Below are 18,528 nucleotides of genomic sequence, written 5' to 3'. Positions count from 1 at the left end.
CGACGGTCAATGGTTCATTCCTGAGACGGACTGAAGAAGGTTCGAGTTACAACAAGGATAAAGTAGTGGATTTTCAGCTTAAGTCCACCGATGCCGGTATGAGAGACCTAGAGGAGAGGGCTAAGCTACTTATGACAGCCCCATATCCAGAGAGGCTAGTACCAACGAAGGATGAGGTATATTTTGAAAAATTTAAAAATGTCATTCATAGTCTTAATGTGCAAGTACCTTTTCTTGAATTGGTAAATCAAGTTCCCGCTTATATGAAATTCATGAAGCAGCTTTTAAATAAGAAGCGGAAACTTGATAGGGTCGAGTCTGTTAATTTAACTGAAGAATCTAGCTCTTATTTGACTCACACTGCTCCACACAAGTTAGCTGACCCGGGTAGTTTTTCAGTCCCTTGCAATATTGGTACCTTCTCAATTGAGAAGGCATTATGTGATTTAGGGGCTAGTATTAGTGTCATGCCTTTGAGTCTTGCTAGGAGATTAGAATTGACTAGATTTGCGGTCACTAATATGACAGTGCAAATGGCTGATCGTTCTGCGGTCCAACCCGTAGGAGTCCTAGAGGATATTCCTGTGCAAATAGGAAAATTCTTCTTCCTAGTTGACTTTATTGTGTTAGACATACCCGAGGATGCCCATATCCCTATCATTTTGGGTAGACCCTTTCTGCACATTGCTGGTGCAGTTATTGATGTTGGCTCAGGGATATTGACCTTTAAAGTAGAGAAGCAGTCCATTAGTTTTGCCCAGACTTATAGGAAGAAAGATGCTATGTGTCCTGTGACTTGTAATGCGATTTCTATTCATAAGTCTTATGTTGTCATTACTGACACTCCTACTCCCTTGCCAGTACCTATTCCTGTTATGACACCTCCGCCCCAGATTGGGAGCAAATTGGAGGAAGATTCTTCTGTTTTGGATATTGCAGGAACTGGTTTGGGGAAGGAGAAGCCGCTCATTGCCCCAGCTGTGAAGGAGCCCATTGTTCAGAGAGGCAGTTTGGGATGTCTGAGCTATGCAACCGACGAGGAGCCAGATGAGGAGCCCAAGAAGAAGGAGCCAGTCAAAATTTCGGAGTCGGATCTTGAGTGCGAGGAGCTAGAAGATGATGTCCATGCTTGGGAAGATGCTAGAGATGACCCATTGAGTATTCCAGTCGGAGTAGAGTGGAGTCCAGCTTCGGAGATGAGCACTACGGAAGCTACTTCATGTAGACAGAAGCCTTGGTCGGAGATTTTCTGCAGTTTCCGTTGATCTATGCGTTTCTTAGACCCTTTTAAAGACTATTTTATTGCTCTTAGACTATTTATCGTTTTTCGTGTGCGCGAGACTTCGCTTTAATAAGTTTGTTTAGGATTTTAAGACCTTTAGACTATTACTTTGGGTTTTGCGCAATTTTGGGCGTGTTATTAAGTGTGTATGCAGGTTTATAGACGATATTAGCTCAAGTTAATGAGCTAATTCGAAGAAATACGAAAGTTACAGCAGCTATTTCAGTCGATCGACTGACCATGTTGGTCGATCGACTGAGCGCTACAGTTCCAGGAGCTTCTGTTCCCGTCATCTTGGTCGATCGACTGGGTAAGGTGGTCGATCTACTGCTGTCCGCTGCTGTACCTGTTATCGATCATTCCCCTGCTGTGTTTGATCGATTTGCGGAGTTAAGGGAGTATTCCCTTCACTTTATTCTCCGCTTAATTTCTGATTTTTTCCGTTTTCTCATTTTTTCACATAATTTTGCGTTTTATAATTGTTTTCTCGTTTTACACGTGGTATTGTTTGTCATTTCAGGTACCTTTGGTAGCACTGCTGGCTACTGAAACCTCCCAGCTCACGCTGGTTTGGGGAGGTTTCCTTTTGCTGCGCTTAAAGTCTTGTGAGTTTCCAAGTCTTTCTTTATGTCAAATTTAGTTAATTTATCGCAAATTCCCATTTCTCCTTTTATCTCATTACATGACTTTGCACAATGGGGACATTGTGTGATTTGGTTTGGGGAAGTTGAGGGTTTTGCGTCGCATTTGCATTGTTTTTATTGCATTTCTGTTTCACGTTTACATTTTCGGTTTGCATTTGTTATTTCATTTCCTATATATATATACAAATATCCAAAAAAAATTTTCAAAATTTCAAAAATTCAAACAAAAATGCATGTTTATTTTAGCATATAGGTTGAGTCGGAACGGTAGTATTTCAATGATGACATTGGATTTGCATCTGTTTATGTCTAAGCCTTGCTAATTGACATGTTATTAGTAGAATCATTTGCATAGTCTACGAGTTTTCGTTAATATCTTGCTGAACTTGATAACTTGACTTAGAATTTTGGCAAACTACATCATATTCTGAGGTTTAGAGCTTATAACTGGTGTCATCTATGACCAGTTCATTTAGGAATGTGACTAGTTACTCTTTATGAGACATGTTATATTAATTTGCATAAATATGAACTTAATCTGCTTAATACCTGTATGCACTCGGTTTGTGGTTTGTTGACACATGTGGTAGAGGTTCCCCTTTATTCATTTTACCCATGATCCCCTCAAAGCCAAATTTCCTTTTTGTCCCATAAACCACATCCCATATTCAACCTGCCTTTGTCAAGCTAGTAGTATTAGTTTTTGGGAATGTGTTTATTGCGGTTTGGTTATTATGCTCTTATTGAGATGATGTTGGATGAAAGAATGAAGGAGGAAAAGGATTTGAGAAAGTTGAAAAGAAAGAAAAAAAAAATAGAAAAGAAAAGAGAAGAAAAATGATTCGAAAAAAAAAGAGAAACAAGTTCGATACATGGTCGATCGACTGGACTCATTGGTCGATCGACTGAAGCCCGAGAAAAGAAAATAAATCACATGGTTGGAATTTTGATTAGTTGGTGATTTTATTCTCATGCTTTATTATCATCATTTGGGTAATTACAATTATATCGGAGTTTGTGAGATTTGTTCTACATTTGCACCGTTTCATCGATTTAATTTTGAGTAAGGAAGTGGATGTTATCATATGGTTTTGTTTGGGTACTAGCTTGGCCGCCTATACCTCCACATTCTCATAATTGTTTTGCCCTTCTTACCCATTACCTCACATATCCATATTTACCTCGGCATGTGTCATGGTCATCTGTTTGGTTGGAATGCATATGTACGGTTGTAGAGATTATTTTCATATTAAATTGCAGGCATGTTCTTATAGGTCGTAGTTAGGTGAGAGTCACTACAAAATTACTTCTTTCTATCTTTTACAAATTTTCAACTTGTGCTTACTTGAGTGATTTGAGCGACCCGTGAGAGTCCGAATTGATAAGTCTCTACAGTTGACGGTTCAGCAGTTTTTAACGACTTCATAACTCGTTTGCATGATTCATATTACTAATTGATTGTTAATTTGTAGCATTAAATTGGTTTAGGATTTACTTGTTGCATTTCGCTCTGAGATTGAACTCGTTCCATTAGGTTCTAAGATCGAGTCTAGTTCTTGCTTGGGGACAAGCAAGGGTTTGGTTTGGGGAAGTTTGATGCGTGTCTAATATATGATGTTTTGCACCTCATTTCACACGCATTTCAGAGCTCAATTGAGTAGGTTATGCTACTATTTTCCTTGTTTCGTGTATTTCTTCCTTTTCGTGTGATTTTGTAGGAATGTGAAGAATATGGCGGAAAATGGACCAAATCTGTCCCTAAGTACTTAGCATTGCATTTGCCATGGAGTAAAGACTCAGGAAGTGAGCTTGGTGCGCATTTCAAGACCTGAAAGGTGTATTTGCGTGAGTTTTAGGAGCGGATTGCCAGCTACAGTGGTCTATAGACTGACCTACATGGTCTATAGACCGTCAGAATGCTTCACGATATTCCAGCCTGCTTCAGATGGCAATATCTCGATTTCTAGAGAAGATAATCGAGTGATTCGAATTGGAGGTGAAAGCTTATCCTCTTAGCTTTCCAACGCCGCGTAGAACGCCTAATTTGACCAAGTAACGAAGAAATGGGAGCTGTTTTAAGATCGGTGCGCGCTGCAGAATTCGTCAGAATGCATTCCTGTACAGCGCTTGTGGTCGATCGACTGGGTGATGTGGTCGATCAACCACCCCACGACTATGATGCGCAATTTAAAGTTAGAATTCCGAAGCCCAATGTAATTAGGTTTTAGGAATAAGTTACGTAAGACTTTCTATATAACGTAACCCTATGTTTCAGAATAAGGGGATTCATTAGCTTGGTATCATACAGTTCGTTTCATACATTCATATCTTTAGTTTAGAATTTTCAATAAAGATTGCATCTTTGCTTTCGGATTCATCTTGTTCCTTTGCATCGGTAATTTTAATCTTTAATTTCAGTACTGCTTTATTCGTTTTGTAGTGTTAATTCTTGCTAGATAGAATCCCAAAGCCAATTTCTCGTTTTATGTTAGCAATTTATTTAGTTAATTTAATTATGAAATCAGTCGCTTTGTTTGTTAATTTATTTGCTGTTGTTATCACTATTATGAGTAGCTAAATCAACCCCGCTAAGATGTAGAGGAGATATAGCGTAGATGGCATAAATTATAGGCGATTGCGATTCACGGTATGGTCGATCGACCGGTACATCTGGTCGATCGACTGGTTATGCGTCTGGTTTTGCTTTGTTTGTTTCGTTAAGTGCTTTATCTTTCAATGAGACCGAGAGGAGACTTGATAGATGCTTAAACTTGACCATCCCGTAGATCAAGAGATAGGAATGGACAATAATTAACGAATTAAAACGACTAAATTGCTAAGATCGAGAGATAACGTGATTTATTTTGCATTAGGAATCATTAATCAAGAACGAGAGTTAGTATTAATGAGACTTAGGGATTAGTAGCATAGGCCGAGAGGTAGCTACTATTTAACATGGACCGAGAGGACTTGTTTTCCCCATCTTTCGCGACCGTATTTCGAATTTACCTAGGATTTTTGTGCCATCGCAGCTATAGTGAACCGACCGTCTTAACATTTCTTTTATCACTGTTTACATATTTTGCAACTTTTATTTATTTATTTAGTTTAGGTTATTAGTTTTATAATTAATTCACATCGAAACCCCCTCACTGTTACCCGATAGACTGAAATATAAAGCAACTATTATCTCCCTACCTCCCTGCGGATCGACCCTTATTACCACTTGCTAGTTGTAGTTTGGTTTTATAAATATTATTTTTGGTACTCACTTCGACAGGTATCAAGTAGTCCGGTTGCAAAGTCCTTATTTGGCAAGATGTCGGGATTAGGGTGTTGGAAAGGTTGGTATTCTAAAGGGTAAGGCGTTGTAAAGACGGATTCCAAAGGACCATTGTCTTCTTGGATGCTTTGCATATATCCTTGCCTTGACATGTTGTTCATTTGAAGGGGAGGGATGATCAGGATTCTAGACATAAGGTAAGTGGGTACCCTTGATAAGGGCTCATGATGAGGTATGATGCGCGGAATTTTTCTCTTGGGGGTTCGATCGGAGAGCACTTCTTGGTTAGCCATATAATCCTCTTGTCAATTCCCTCCTACCGGATCCAATGATGGTGGTTATGTAAAAGAGCTTCATCAATCAATGTCCCATCCGGTAGTGGAACAAAAGCGTTGATCTTGTTGAAGTTTGGGTTAATGTATTTGGAAATCCTAGTTATCAAACCACGGTTGACGATGTGCTTCATGCCACCCTCACATCCATTTTTGAATCTATCCCACCTTTCTTAAACGACAAAAAGGGCATCGAAGTGGTACCCACCCTTTCATTGCACTCGCGAATATGATTCCATAAAGTCAAGGTCCAACTCATTGACCATCGTCGGGTCTCTCCTTGCCAATAGAGTACTTGTGATAAATCGATAACAATATCAGACAATTGGGTTATGGCTCTCCATAAAGGGGAAACAACATAGTTCCTTGGTCTACATGGTCGATTAGTGTAAGCATCCAATCCCAAAATATCGGCGAACTCAACAAGGGTCATCCTCCATGTAACTTTCTCAAGTCTAAACTCTATGCAAATCGTCTTATTTAAGACGAAAATTTTGAGAAAGCTAAGAAATCCAATACTAAAGTCTGGTAAGTTAGCTCATGCATCAGAAACATCTTAGTAAGCCAAAAGAGATGGTCTTTTTCATCTTAATCAATCTATAACCACCTCGGGAGCCGTAAAAGATGGTCTTTTTCTTTGAAATATTTGCCTTGTTCCTCTCACTCATAGCTTTCATCAAATAAATTGTATCGAGAAACGTAAGCATGACCAAACACTAAACTAAGTATACTTCTTTACTTATTAAGTTACCTTAAACTTTTCAGACTGCCTATAAGCGATATAATTATCCCAATGGTCCTAACTGACATACAAATACTTCTTTGTTGGTGGTTTCTTGTTCATCTCCTTGGTTTCCTTGTTGAACAAGTTGTTCTCAGCAATCTTTAACTTCCAAGATCTGAGGGCTTCCTCTGTCTTTTTTTTAAGGTACTTATCGTACTTTTCGGGGACAGCGTAAGGTAACTGCATATATGATGAGCATAGTTGGTACAACTGTACAAGTGTTTTGGCTAATACACATATCAAGTAGCAGCTTAATTTCAGCTAAAGCATTTATTATTGTATATACATACCTTTATTCTGTTTATTAGCATGGTGTTCCATATTTTACTCAGTTCACTGATACGCAGCGTACCGAGAGGTACATACTGTCTTACACAACAACTAATCCAACTTGCAAAATACCCGACATTCTCACCAAATGGCAGCCCCGTATCTTTATCCCATTTTAAAGGATTAGGTATCTTTAAATTTATTGCTTCTAGGGAAACCCTGTGTCGCATTCGACCCGCAGTGTGTTGAAAATTATTCTCATCACCTGAGTCGTCGCCTGACGCATTTCCATCGTTTCTTTTCTGCTTTTCGACCATAACTAAAGCAGAAATGAATAAACAAATAATAATAATGCATACTTATAATAACAAACAAATCTCTAGATAGAAGGGTTTATTACTTCTTTAAAGAGGAGAATCCAGATTGATGTGGCGGCGGCAATGGCGATGATGACGATGACTGTGACGGCGATGGGGTAGACTGGTTATTGACGGGAAGCTCAGTGTTTGAGGATATTATGTGGGGGAGGGGAAGCTCAGAGTATATATGTGTGAATAATACAACCCTTGTAAGACCTTGTTTAATGGAAACTAATAAACACGGTATAAGAAAAACCGTTGTATTTTGCTTCCAAACAGACATCGGTTTTGTTTGAAATCATTATTGATTAGTATCATCTAAAACGGATTAGAAATAACCGTTGTCTTAAAACTTCTCATTTTGTTTGATTTTACCGCCAAGAAATAAAGAGTCATTTTTATATAGATAACAACGGCCTGAACCATTATAACTGCACACGTCCTGAACAACGTTTTAGGTATAACCGTTGTATTTTATATTTTATTTTGTTTGATTTTACCGCCAAGAAATAAAGCATCATTTGGTAAGATTTTTCCCTAACCCGCCCGCTGGAACAGCAGAAAAAAATTTACAACAGCAGTTTGATATATAACAGCAAGACAATAATTACACATGACGTAAAATATCTTGTTTGGATTGCTGATATTTTCACGGCTGCCGGGAACGTATTTTGGGTGCTAGTCTCTTCATTAACAAAAATACCTTCATCATGAGCATCTCGTGTATATATGTTTGGAATGTTAACATTTTTAACATCATTACCAAATTGTGATATAGCACTGTGATAAAGTCCTTCAAATTCAACGTCTTCTTCATCTGGAATTCGGCGATGGCAAGATAGAACAACTGACCACTTCTTATCCATAGGATCGGTAACATAAAACACTTGTCTTGCTTGTGACACTAATATAAAAGGATCGTCCTTGTTTCCAACCTTTTCAAAATTTACTAATGTGAATCCTAAATCATCCTTTCTAACACCATTGTTGTTGTCAACCCACTTGCACCGAAATAGAGGTATTTCAAAATCCATGTAATGTAAAACCAATATGTCTTGAATAACTCCATAATATTGCATTGTACCCAAAATAGGATTTTTATCCTTTGAACTAGCAAAGTATATTGCCTCAGAATCTACGCAAACTCCACTGTTTTGCATTGTGCTCGCCTCATCTTGAATGCGCGTGTAGAAAGTGTACCCATTAATCGCATACCTGCTATAAAAAGTTGCACGAGCATCAAAACCGAAAGCGAGATGTCGTAGGCTAGGTGAGCAATCATTAATTGGGTTGTCATCATCGTAAATAGTATCCTTAAACCAGTCACTAAATTGCTTGTTATGCTCATTTGCATACCACCTTTCGTTCTTATGGGGGTGTTTTCCCTAAGGTAACGCTGGTGTGCTATACTGTAAGGCTGGACATAATCATCGTTAAAAAGAACGTATGTATGAGCTCTATGTCGCATGTCAGATGACATATCCTTGGAAACACGACCCCTTACACCTTTTCCATTCATCCAGTCACTATAACGATTCGTAAGAGCTCTAATTAACTCATCCAAGGAGAGGTACGCGTAACAATACGAAAGAGCTTCATCGATAATTGGTCGCTCAGCAATACACCCCTCTAGACGATACCTATTAGATGTGTAATCCTTGTAAACTTTCATCAATCTTTCGAATGGGTACTGATATCTCAAATACACTGGCCCGGGATACAAAACTTCCCGGACTAGGTGGACAGTCAAATGAACCATGATAGTGAAAAATGAGGGAGGAAAATACATTTCAAACTGACAAAGACTGGTGACGAGGATGTCCTGCAAAGTTTCCTCTTTATCGGGATCAATGAGTTCACTGCTGATTGATTTGAAGAAATAGCAAAATCTAATTATAGCATGCCGAACCTTTGGAGGTATAATGGAATGAACGACCACATCTAGTAGTTGTTGCATCAATGTATGACAGTCATGTGACTTTAAATCAGTAAGTTTTAGGTCCTGCAACAAAACAAAGCTTCTAATATTAGACGAATAGCCCTCTGGCACCTTAATACCATGCAAGCATTCGCAAAACTCTTTTTTCTCCTTTTTTGAAAGAGTATGAGCTGCATGCGGCAAAAAAGTCCGATTTCCTTTTGTTTTAGCTGCTAGCTCGGGCCTAATACCCATCTCAACCATATCATTCCTATCTGCCTTGTTGTCTTTTGTCATACCCGGAACATTCAGCAGAGTATTGATTATATTATCACAAACGTTCTTTCTAATGTGCATAAAATCTAGGCAATATCTAACCGGGAGGTCACGCCAGTACGGAAGTTTGGTAAAAAATATAGATTTTTTTTATAACCACGAGTAGACAACTTAGGTCCCTTCTTCCTATACGTTATCTCAATATCTTTCACTTTCTCATACACTTCATGACCATTCAAAATCTGAGGACTCCCACCCTACTAAGGACACCCATTAAACACCTTGTGAAGCTTACGATAATGATGATCAGGGCATAACTATCGACGATTTTCCCTGTACACATGCTTGCGAGAATGCTTCAAATATTCTGATTCAACATCCCCGCGCCTCCCCCCACACACACACACAATGGGCAAGCCTCTTTCCCATGTACAGTATGTCCAGAAAGATTGATGTACGCCGGAAAGTCAGTTATTGTACTTTATAACATAGCTTTTAGATTGAAACTTTACTTCTTATAACCATCAAACACCGGTATCCCTCTGTCTCACAAAATCTTCAGATCATCTAGAAGTGGTTCCAAAAACACATCTATGTCATTTTCAGGTTGTTGAGGGCCAGATATCAACAAAGACAACATCAGATACTTCCGTTTCATGCAAACCCGTGGAGGCAAATTATAGATGGCCAACACAACTGGCCAAGTACTGTGTTAGGTATTCATGTTTCCATGAGGGTTCATTTCATCTGTGGAGAGCGCTAGACGCAAGTTCCTTGCTTCTTTGGCGAAGTCGGGATATTTAGCGTCAAACTCTTTCCACTGTTGACCATCTGCTGGGTGTCTTAACTTTTCATCTTCAATCCTTCCACTATTATGCCAAGTCAACATTCTTGCATCTTCTTCATTCAAATAAATCCTTATGAATCTTGGTATTATTGGAAAATACACAACACCTTAGCTGGGATCCCTTCCTTAGTCTTATAACGCCATACAAAGCAGAGCGGACAATATGATAATTTCTTATAATCTTTATGGTATAATATGCAGTCATTGGGACAAGCATGCATTTTCTCATATTCCATGCCCAATTCTCTAATCATTTTTTTAGCCTCATATGTCCGACTCGGAAGAACATTACCGTCAGAAAGCATGTCATATGGCAAAGCTAGAAGGTCCTTAAAACTCTTATCACTCCACCCATTTGCCCCCTTCAAGTTATATAACTTTACCACCACAGACAATTTGGCATACTTCTTACAACCAGTAAATAAAGGCATTTCAGATTGACTCAACTTCTCAATTAAATCATCAGCATTTATTTCCCCATCACCGGTAGCTTCAAAATCATCGAATCCATCATTTTCAGCAAACTTCTCACCTAAAAAAACTTCAGGTGTAGGTGAACGATTGTTTACACACACATCATATCCCTCATCTGCTATATCTAAACCAGCAGCTTCAGGTGTATGATTATTTACCTCTACATCATATTTCCCATCCTCATCCTCTAATTCTCCAAAAAAAAATCCAACACATATAATCTCTACTGAAACTATTCTTTTCTAAGTGTATTTTGACATCTGGGATAGGCAAAATCCTAATATTACCACATTTATTACAGGGGCAGGGGATTGATGAGTGGAGATGCAAATTTTCACTAACGAAATTGTAAAATTCAGCAATTCCATCATTATAAATGGGATCACCAATTTCACCATCAATCATCCAAGTACGACCCATATATAAGCCAATAGCTATGAAAATGAGATTATCTTTTTTAAGCTATAAAGATTAATGACGGCGATGACGGTAAAGATGACTTGTTCACCATCAGTTATTCTATTTTAATACAGTATCTTTCAAATTTCATTTATTTTTAGAGTTGCATAATCTAAGACGGTTCTTATAAGAACCATTGTAATTGTGCATGCATGCATGAGGTGAATAATGGTCAAACAACCAATAATAATAGGGCATGCATTGGTAAACTAAAATCACAAACTTTTCAGTTTTCACAGCGGATCTGTGTTTACAACGGTTTTAAGAAAAACTGTTGTTTAGTAGTGTAATATGACAATGGCTTTAAAATAACCATTGTTGATATATGTAATATGATAACGGCTTATTAACAAAGAACCGTTGTCATTTTGTCTTATTATTATTATAACGGTTCCAATTCTTATTATCTTATTATACCGTTTTTAATACAACACAAACTCTCTCTCTCTCTCTCTCACACACACACACACACACACACACACACACACACACACACACACACACACACACACACACACACACACACACACACACACACACACACACACACACACACACACACACACACACACACACACACACACACACACACACACACACACACACACATATATATATATATATGTTTTCCATTCTTCATCGTCAGCGGGCAGCGCAGGTGAAATGACCTCTTTCTCCCATGACATAGGCACGGTGGCAAGAATGTGATGCCTCCTGTAATGTTTCAGCAGAAGATGATCAACATGGGTCGCAACCCATAGATAAGGGCCTTTTTGTCTAGCATCCGAATAGAAGTCCTCTTTCCCCGCATCTTCACCCGCAAATCTAGCCCCTAATTTTCTTACCTGACGAAAACTATCATGGCAGTTGGCTTCGTCAAACTTGATAAAAGTGAATCCTAAAAACCTTGCTTGTTTGTAGACACAGGGTACAGTTTTTTAACCGTAGTCAAACCGGAGTCATGAAGCATTTGCGTCAACCACCCAAAATTAGGGTTTAAACCCTTTTCATTCACAACATAATGAACCGGGAGATTATGGAGAATGCAAGTAAAAGGTTGTGCGTCACGAGAACGTGATTGTAGCTCTGATACACCAGCCATACTTTATTTAGAGAGAAATTTAGAGAGAAATTAAAGAGTAAATATTTGATAATTTAGATTTTGACCTAAATCATTATGAAGACATATTTATAGAATTATTTTGGTCAAATTGAGCATTATTGGTCAAATTGAATATTTATTAAAATTCTGATAAAGTTTTGCATGCAGTGGTCAAACTGAGAAATCTAATCAAATAGTGACAACGGTTGAATTGAAAAACCGTTCTTTTATAATAGAAAATGATAACGGTTACAAGAAACCCGTATCTATAACATAACAACGGGTACCACAAACCGTTGCTTGTGTTAATTTAATAACGGTTTTCGAAATGTTGTTTTCTTAAACTGGCAATGGTTGTCTAATAACCGTTGATAAGAGTGATTTTATAACGAGCTTTTGGAAACCGTTAAACGTTTTTTATAATGGTTTGTTAAGCAGCCGTTGTCACATTATAATAACAACAGTTTTCGAGGGAAACCGTTATTTTCATTAGCGCGGTCTAGGTTTCCGCCAATATTGGGAAAACGGTAATCTAAGTGTCATTATTAAATGCATTAAACCGTTGTGATACGCTCCTTATTGATTGCCAGATTTGGTGTAGTGACATTTCTAGTTTAGATCAAGAATATAATAACCAATGATTGGAATGGCATGGAATAAGCCAAATAACGGGAAATTAGGGCACAACGCTTGTTTATATCACAAAAGTGAAACCCTCTGTATCTTACATAAAGCTTGAAATTATATTCTTATTATTTAGAGTTCGTGTACATAATAACTTTTATAAAAGCACATCTCTAAATCCAAAAACTAGATTGAGTACATAATAACATTTATATGTCTCTTAATGAAATGATAACTACTCTAGTTCCATTTCCAATTTAAAGGTCGACATTAGTTTAAGGCTAGTCGCCACATGATCATCATCCCATGTATCAAATACAATTATAAGAACTACCACTGATATCAAATATTGACGAAGTGGTACTAGCATAGATAATGTCAATAATATAGATAAATAGAGAAGAAGGAATTTTTAGGTGTCATACACCCAACTTTCGAATTCTCCAAAATACTAGAGGTATTTTCTATTCTAGTGTCATACACTTTTATAATAGCAACATTATTGGTCAGGACTGGTATCGCACTTACGTTTAGCGTTGTTATTTACAATAGCTTAGCTTTAACCTTTGCCTTAAAACGATACTATAACCAAACCAATTTCCTTCTTGAACCTCGTCCAAATTTTAACTATTTAAGAGTGATACATCTCTCTTAGAGCTCCCACTCGCTTCTAAGAACCTCTGCTTAGACAAGCAAAAAATGAATTTCATAAAGACAATTCTTCACTTTTACCCTCATTAGGGTTAAACTCTCAATGAAGTGATTGTGGTAATTGGTTAATCGTGATTTCTAACAAATCATATTGCCAATCCGTTCCAACATTTCTACGTACTCAAACAATTTAAGTATGTGAGAACAATGTGTCTCATGAGCAATAAGATTGTAGTATCATCGTTGTAAAGAAGATGTCATTGCAAAAATCAAAACGTTTTTGACTAAGCATAACTCCCGTTCATACTCTTCACAAGAGACCCTTACATCAGACAACACGAGGATCAAAAGGAATTGCAATTTGTCTTTAGCTATGGTGGTAAAATGGAGAAAAAGTCGAAAAATAAAAAATAAAAACTACCGAAATCTCTTAAGAAAACTATTTTCATGTAATAACGGTGTATTGATTTTATAGAGTGAGGAGTGAATTGAATACTAGTCATTGCGCAATATAAAAATTAGAAATAACGGAGTAAGTGGGAAATTTAAAATTCGTCGTAAATAAATAGTTGAAAAACAATTTTAACAAGTTTTAACTTATGCATTTATATAATGACCTCCCACCTAAATTATATAAATAATCCCAAGATCCGTCTTTAATCAAATTTGGGCACGGTGAGGCCGATACATCACATTTTTAACTAAGTTCGGTGAGTCAACGTTTGACTGATTCTACCTTAGAACTCTTGGTCGACGGATTTAACGATTAAATTCGGTCTCAAGCCCCGGAACCAAATACGGGCACGGTGAGCCGATTCATCCTTTATTTGTTCCGTTGAGTCCAACCAACTTTTACGTGTAATAACATTTATTAATTTACTTACCCGAGGTAAAAAGGCAACACCTCGCTGAGGCGAGCATGACCCTAATGAACAAGGGATTCATAGGTGCTACTAATTGGTAAGGCGGCCAATTGACCATATTGGTAAATAAAGTTGATGATTGGTAAAAAAAAAAAAAACTTATACGACAGATTGGTAAAAAAAGATGTGAGTTGTTGCCAATTTAGTAAATAAACTTCTCATGTGACAAATTGGTACAAAAGCTATTAAAAACTACAATTCAATGATTGTACAAAAATAATAGGAAGAATAAAAAGTGGAAATAAGATGGTGCCAAATTGGTAAAAAAACTTCTCCAGCAAAAGTAAACGAACTACTCTTCACTGGTTCACTACTCACAGCATAATAACAAGAACAATAAGTAGCATCTCACAACAAATATTACGGGAAATAAAATACGAGAGGCTCGCCAAAACAATTCTCATAAAATTCGAGATTATCAACCAACATTTTGATATCCAAAAAAGTATTTGTTAGTTTTGAAACCAAATTACAAATCAAGCTTCCAAAGCGACTTTTCAAAATGTTGTTATTAGATCAATATTGACATCCAATTAATCTAATGACAACAACAAAAGTTATACGACTAATTTGGCAAAATTACTTGGATATCATTAATTCTTAATTTTCTTTGAATGGCACTTCACTAACGTTGCAACGTCGAGCTTGGAGATGCTCAATGAGGCATTTGTGAGCCATTAATGACAATAGTAGGCGTGGTCATGCTCGATCTATAAATCATTTCTCCTCCCTCACCAAAGTATACACCTATTCCAGAAAGTTCAGTTGGTCTTCTTTGTGCCATGACTCCTCTTCCTCTACCCATTCTTCCTGCTCCTTTTCTGGAGGCTACAACTTGTAGCCACGATGGTTGCAAAGAGGTAGGTACAACATCTTCTATACGTCTAGCACCCTTATGACCCCTAATTGTCTTAATGTACTCAGCCGGAGTTGAGACATCTCCTTGAATCCTTCCTAACCTGTTTTTGCCTCCTCTTTTTCTTCCTCTATTCCAACTTGTAGTAGGAGAACTCACCAAATTGTCACGAGTTTGTGTCTTGCAAAAATAGAAATTGTTAAGAATTAAAATGGTATTCTAAAATTCCGTTAATTCAAAAAAATGGTATTCTAAAATGTGGGAAATATAAGATAAGATGGTATTTCTTACTTGTGTTGAGTTAGTAGGTAATGTACAATTTCGCTTGTCATGCCCTTGTTCCCCACACCTACTGCATTTTGTAGATTTTCCATGTCTAGAATACTTCCTCTGACTTTTAGGTACTTCATCGACATCTTTCCTCCTTGCAATTTTTCTTCTTCCACCACACTTGGTTTTTACAATATCCGGAGGTAAAGCCATTCCCTCTTCTTCATGGTCCCAAAAATAGCTACCGGGAACAGGTTGCAACAAATTTGAATACGTTTGGTTGTATGTTTGAAGGGTATACCATTTGGGCAAATATGTCTCTGGTTGGTGCTTCATGTACAACAATGCACTCATAGCATGACAACACGGTATTCCCGTGAGATTCCAAGCACGGCAAGAACATGACTTTTTTCCTATGTCCACAGCATGACTAACACCATCATGAACTACCTCAAAACTAGTCTGTAAATCCTCTCCATTCCACTTACACTCATAGTGACTTTGTTGAATATATGCAACCTCTAATATCAAGCTAATTCGAGGAGCCACACCAGCAATAAATTTGCTAACAAGTTTTTTTTTTCATCATCCTGTCCATTATAGTCATCCTAATATCTTCTAACATGCTAACTATTGGCTTATATCTAGACAATAAAACAAAACTATTGAAAGTTTCAGCCATATTATTGTCTACCACATCACAACATGAATGTGTCTTAAAGAAAGACTTACAAAAATGTTCAGGATTTCTTTTTTCGAAGTCATCAAATGCTTTTTGTGATATTTCTTTTAGCTGCTTCAACTCAGAGTCATACTCTCCTTTACTAGTAGCCTTGACACATCTCCAAAATTGTTTCTCTAATACCTTTCCTTTGTGTTACTTGCTCCAATTTGCAAAGATATGTCTTGCACAATTTCTATGCTCCGCTTGAGGCCATAAGGACGCAATTGCATCAATAAGACCCTACAGTAAATAATTTATTCATTAGTAACAATTTCACGATTTATAAAAAAGATGATATTATAAACAATGATACAAAGTAAACAATTTTACCTTTTGTTGATCAGAAACCACTGTCCAACCTTCACCATTTTGCATCTTGAGATCATCGGTAAGAATCTTACAAAACCACATCGAAGAGCTTTGATTTTCTCTTTCGATAATAGCCCATGCTATAGGAAACATGTGATTGTTACCATCTCTCCCAACAGCACACAATAATTGTCCGCCACAAGCATGCTTTAGGAAACATCCATCTAACCCAAAAATAGGCCTACATGTCTCTACGAAACCCTTTCTCAGTGCACTGAAGCAAACATAAAATCTTTGAAATATTTTAGGTTGTTTCGATTCCCCATTAAGTGTCTTGAGAACACAAGTAGTGCCCGGATTCGATTTAACCAACTCAAGTAAGTAAGGTTTTAAGATCCCATATTGCTTTTGCATTAAGGTAGTAACAACATTCAGTGCTTTCTCTTTTGCCCTTTGACACTTCCTGATATTTGTTACAATTTGATACTTATCCTTCATATCATCCTTAATTTGAGCAGGAGACAATAATGGATTCCTAAGAATCTTATCCAAGTATTCTCTGACTAACCAAGCTTCATTGATTAATCTACTATTCATGGTCCTGAAACAATTATGAATAGGTTGCATATATAGACTTAATTTGCCAAGCACTTACATCTTCTATTTCGGGTCCAGCTGTTAACTCCCATTTGCACAACGAACAACCAAGATGTATATGTTTCTTGTCATTTTTCATGTAAATGAGGTCTTTGTGTTGTTGAATCGAGTACAACAAAATAGCTTCCTTGAAAACTTCTCTTGATACAAACCTTAGCCCACTTGCAAGCTCAACTTTTCTCATGTCAGACTTCTCATTAAACATTGGATACATTATTCCCTTTCTTTTTTTTTAAAAGCGGAAGATCAGATTCAGAATTATCGTCAGATAATCTGCCACTTTCGTCATCTGATGGCCTTTGGTCAGATTCATACCCTCCCTCATATGTGGTAAAATAACTTGGCCACTTACTTGATGACCCATTCACATTATCTCTATCTTGTTGTGACTCTAAAGGGTGCTCATGGAAGGTTAATTCATCATCTAATGGCCAAGTTCTACTCAGCTGAGTACTTCTCAAATTTCTATTTGTTGCCCTCCATTCATACATTTCTTCATCATCATATCGTAATTCATCCCTCGACAAATCATTATTCCATTCAAATGAGTCATCCGATCCATAAACATCCTCGCTTGTTTCTCCATTCACATAATCATCCCAAATTTCACCTACTTCTCTAGACACGCCTCCTTCCATAACATGAGTTTGGGTTTGAGCGTTACCATGAAATTGGGAAGAAACGGAGGCATTAAATTGGATTTGGTGTTTAACATGTAATTGAGGAGAAACGACATTATCTTGAGTGGTAAATCCTACGAATTCTAGAAAATCTTCATTACGACCTAAATCGTCATCATTCATTTGCATATACTCAATTTCAACAAACAAACCAAAGTAGAACATAGATTAAAAAATAAGAAAAGAAGTAGCAACAAAATCTAGTAGAAAATAAAAACCCCAACTTATACAAGTTGTCATAAATCCTAAAATCCTAAATTAATCAAGGTGTTTATATTAGCTATTCTCTATCAATCGATTAATTCTACAACATCAACAAACATTCAAATTTTCTTTGATGAATACAAAGTATTTGATAGTAAAAAAGGAGGAACTTTGTTTTCCAACAAATAGAAGGTAAAATCATACCTTGCTACTAAATTAGTAAGAAAGTAGCAAGAATTATAAGCATCTTGTGAATAATTCTTCTTCATAGTCTTTAATTTTTTGAAGAATTTTGAAAATTGAAAAGGAATTAGGGATTGGGTTTTGTCGATGAAAAAGAAGGTGTTTTGGAGAAGGGGTGTAGGAGTACTGTAAATGAAAAAGCAACTTTGAGTTTTGACTTTTTTTTTTCCTTTAAAAATTTGTATGTATTTTCTTTTTTTTTGGCTTAAATGGTAAGAGGTGTTATTTTTTTTTACCAATCTGTCGTATAAGGTTTTTTTTTTTTTACCAATATGTCATTAAGCATCAACTTTATTTACCAATATGGTCAATTGGCCTTGGTAAGGCTAATCTCAAATTTTAAATATGTGAGAGATT

General features: G+C 37.0%; 1 long non-coding RNA gene across 1 annotated transcript; it reads right to left on the bottom strand.

The window, feature by feature from the left end:
- Nucleotides 1–14,719: 14,719 nt before the first annotated feature.
- LOC141615230 (uncharacterized) lies at nucleotides 14,720–17,833 on the bottom strand. Its single transcript, XR_012529731.1, has 3 exons — nucleotides 16,409–17,833; nucleotides 15,376–16,318; nucleotides 14,720–15,264 (listed from the first exon to the last, which is right to left on the bottom strand). It is a non-coding gene; the product is annotated as an uncharacterized LOC141615230 (long non-coding RNA).
- Nucleotides 17,834–18,528: the final 695 nt, after the last annotated feature.

Source organism: Silene latifolia, chromosome 11 (assembly GCF_048544455.1).
Source record: "Silene latifolia isolate original U9 population chromosome 11, ASM4854445v1, whole genome shotgun sequence".
Lineage (NCBI taxonomy): Eukaryota > Viridiplantae > Streptophyta > Magnoliopsida > Caryophyllales > Caryophyllaceae > Silene > Silene latifolia.
Note: the sequence above shows the minus strand (reverse complement) of the source record. Positions and strands in the feature narration are given on the sequence as shown.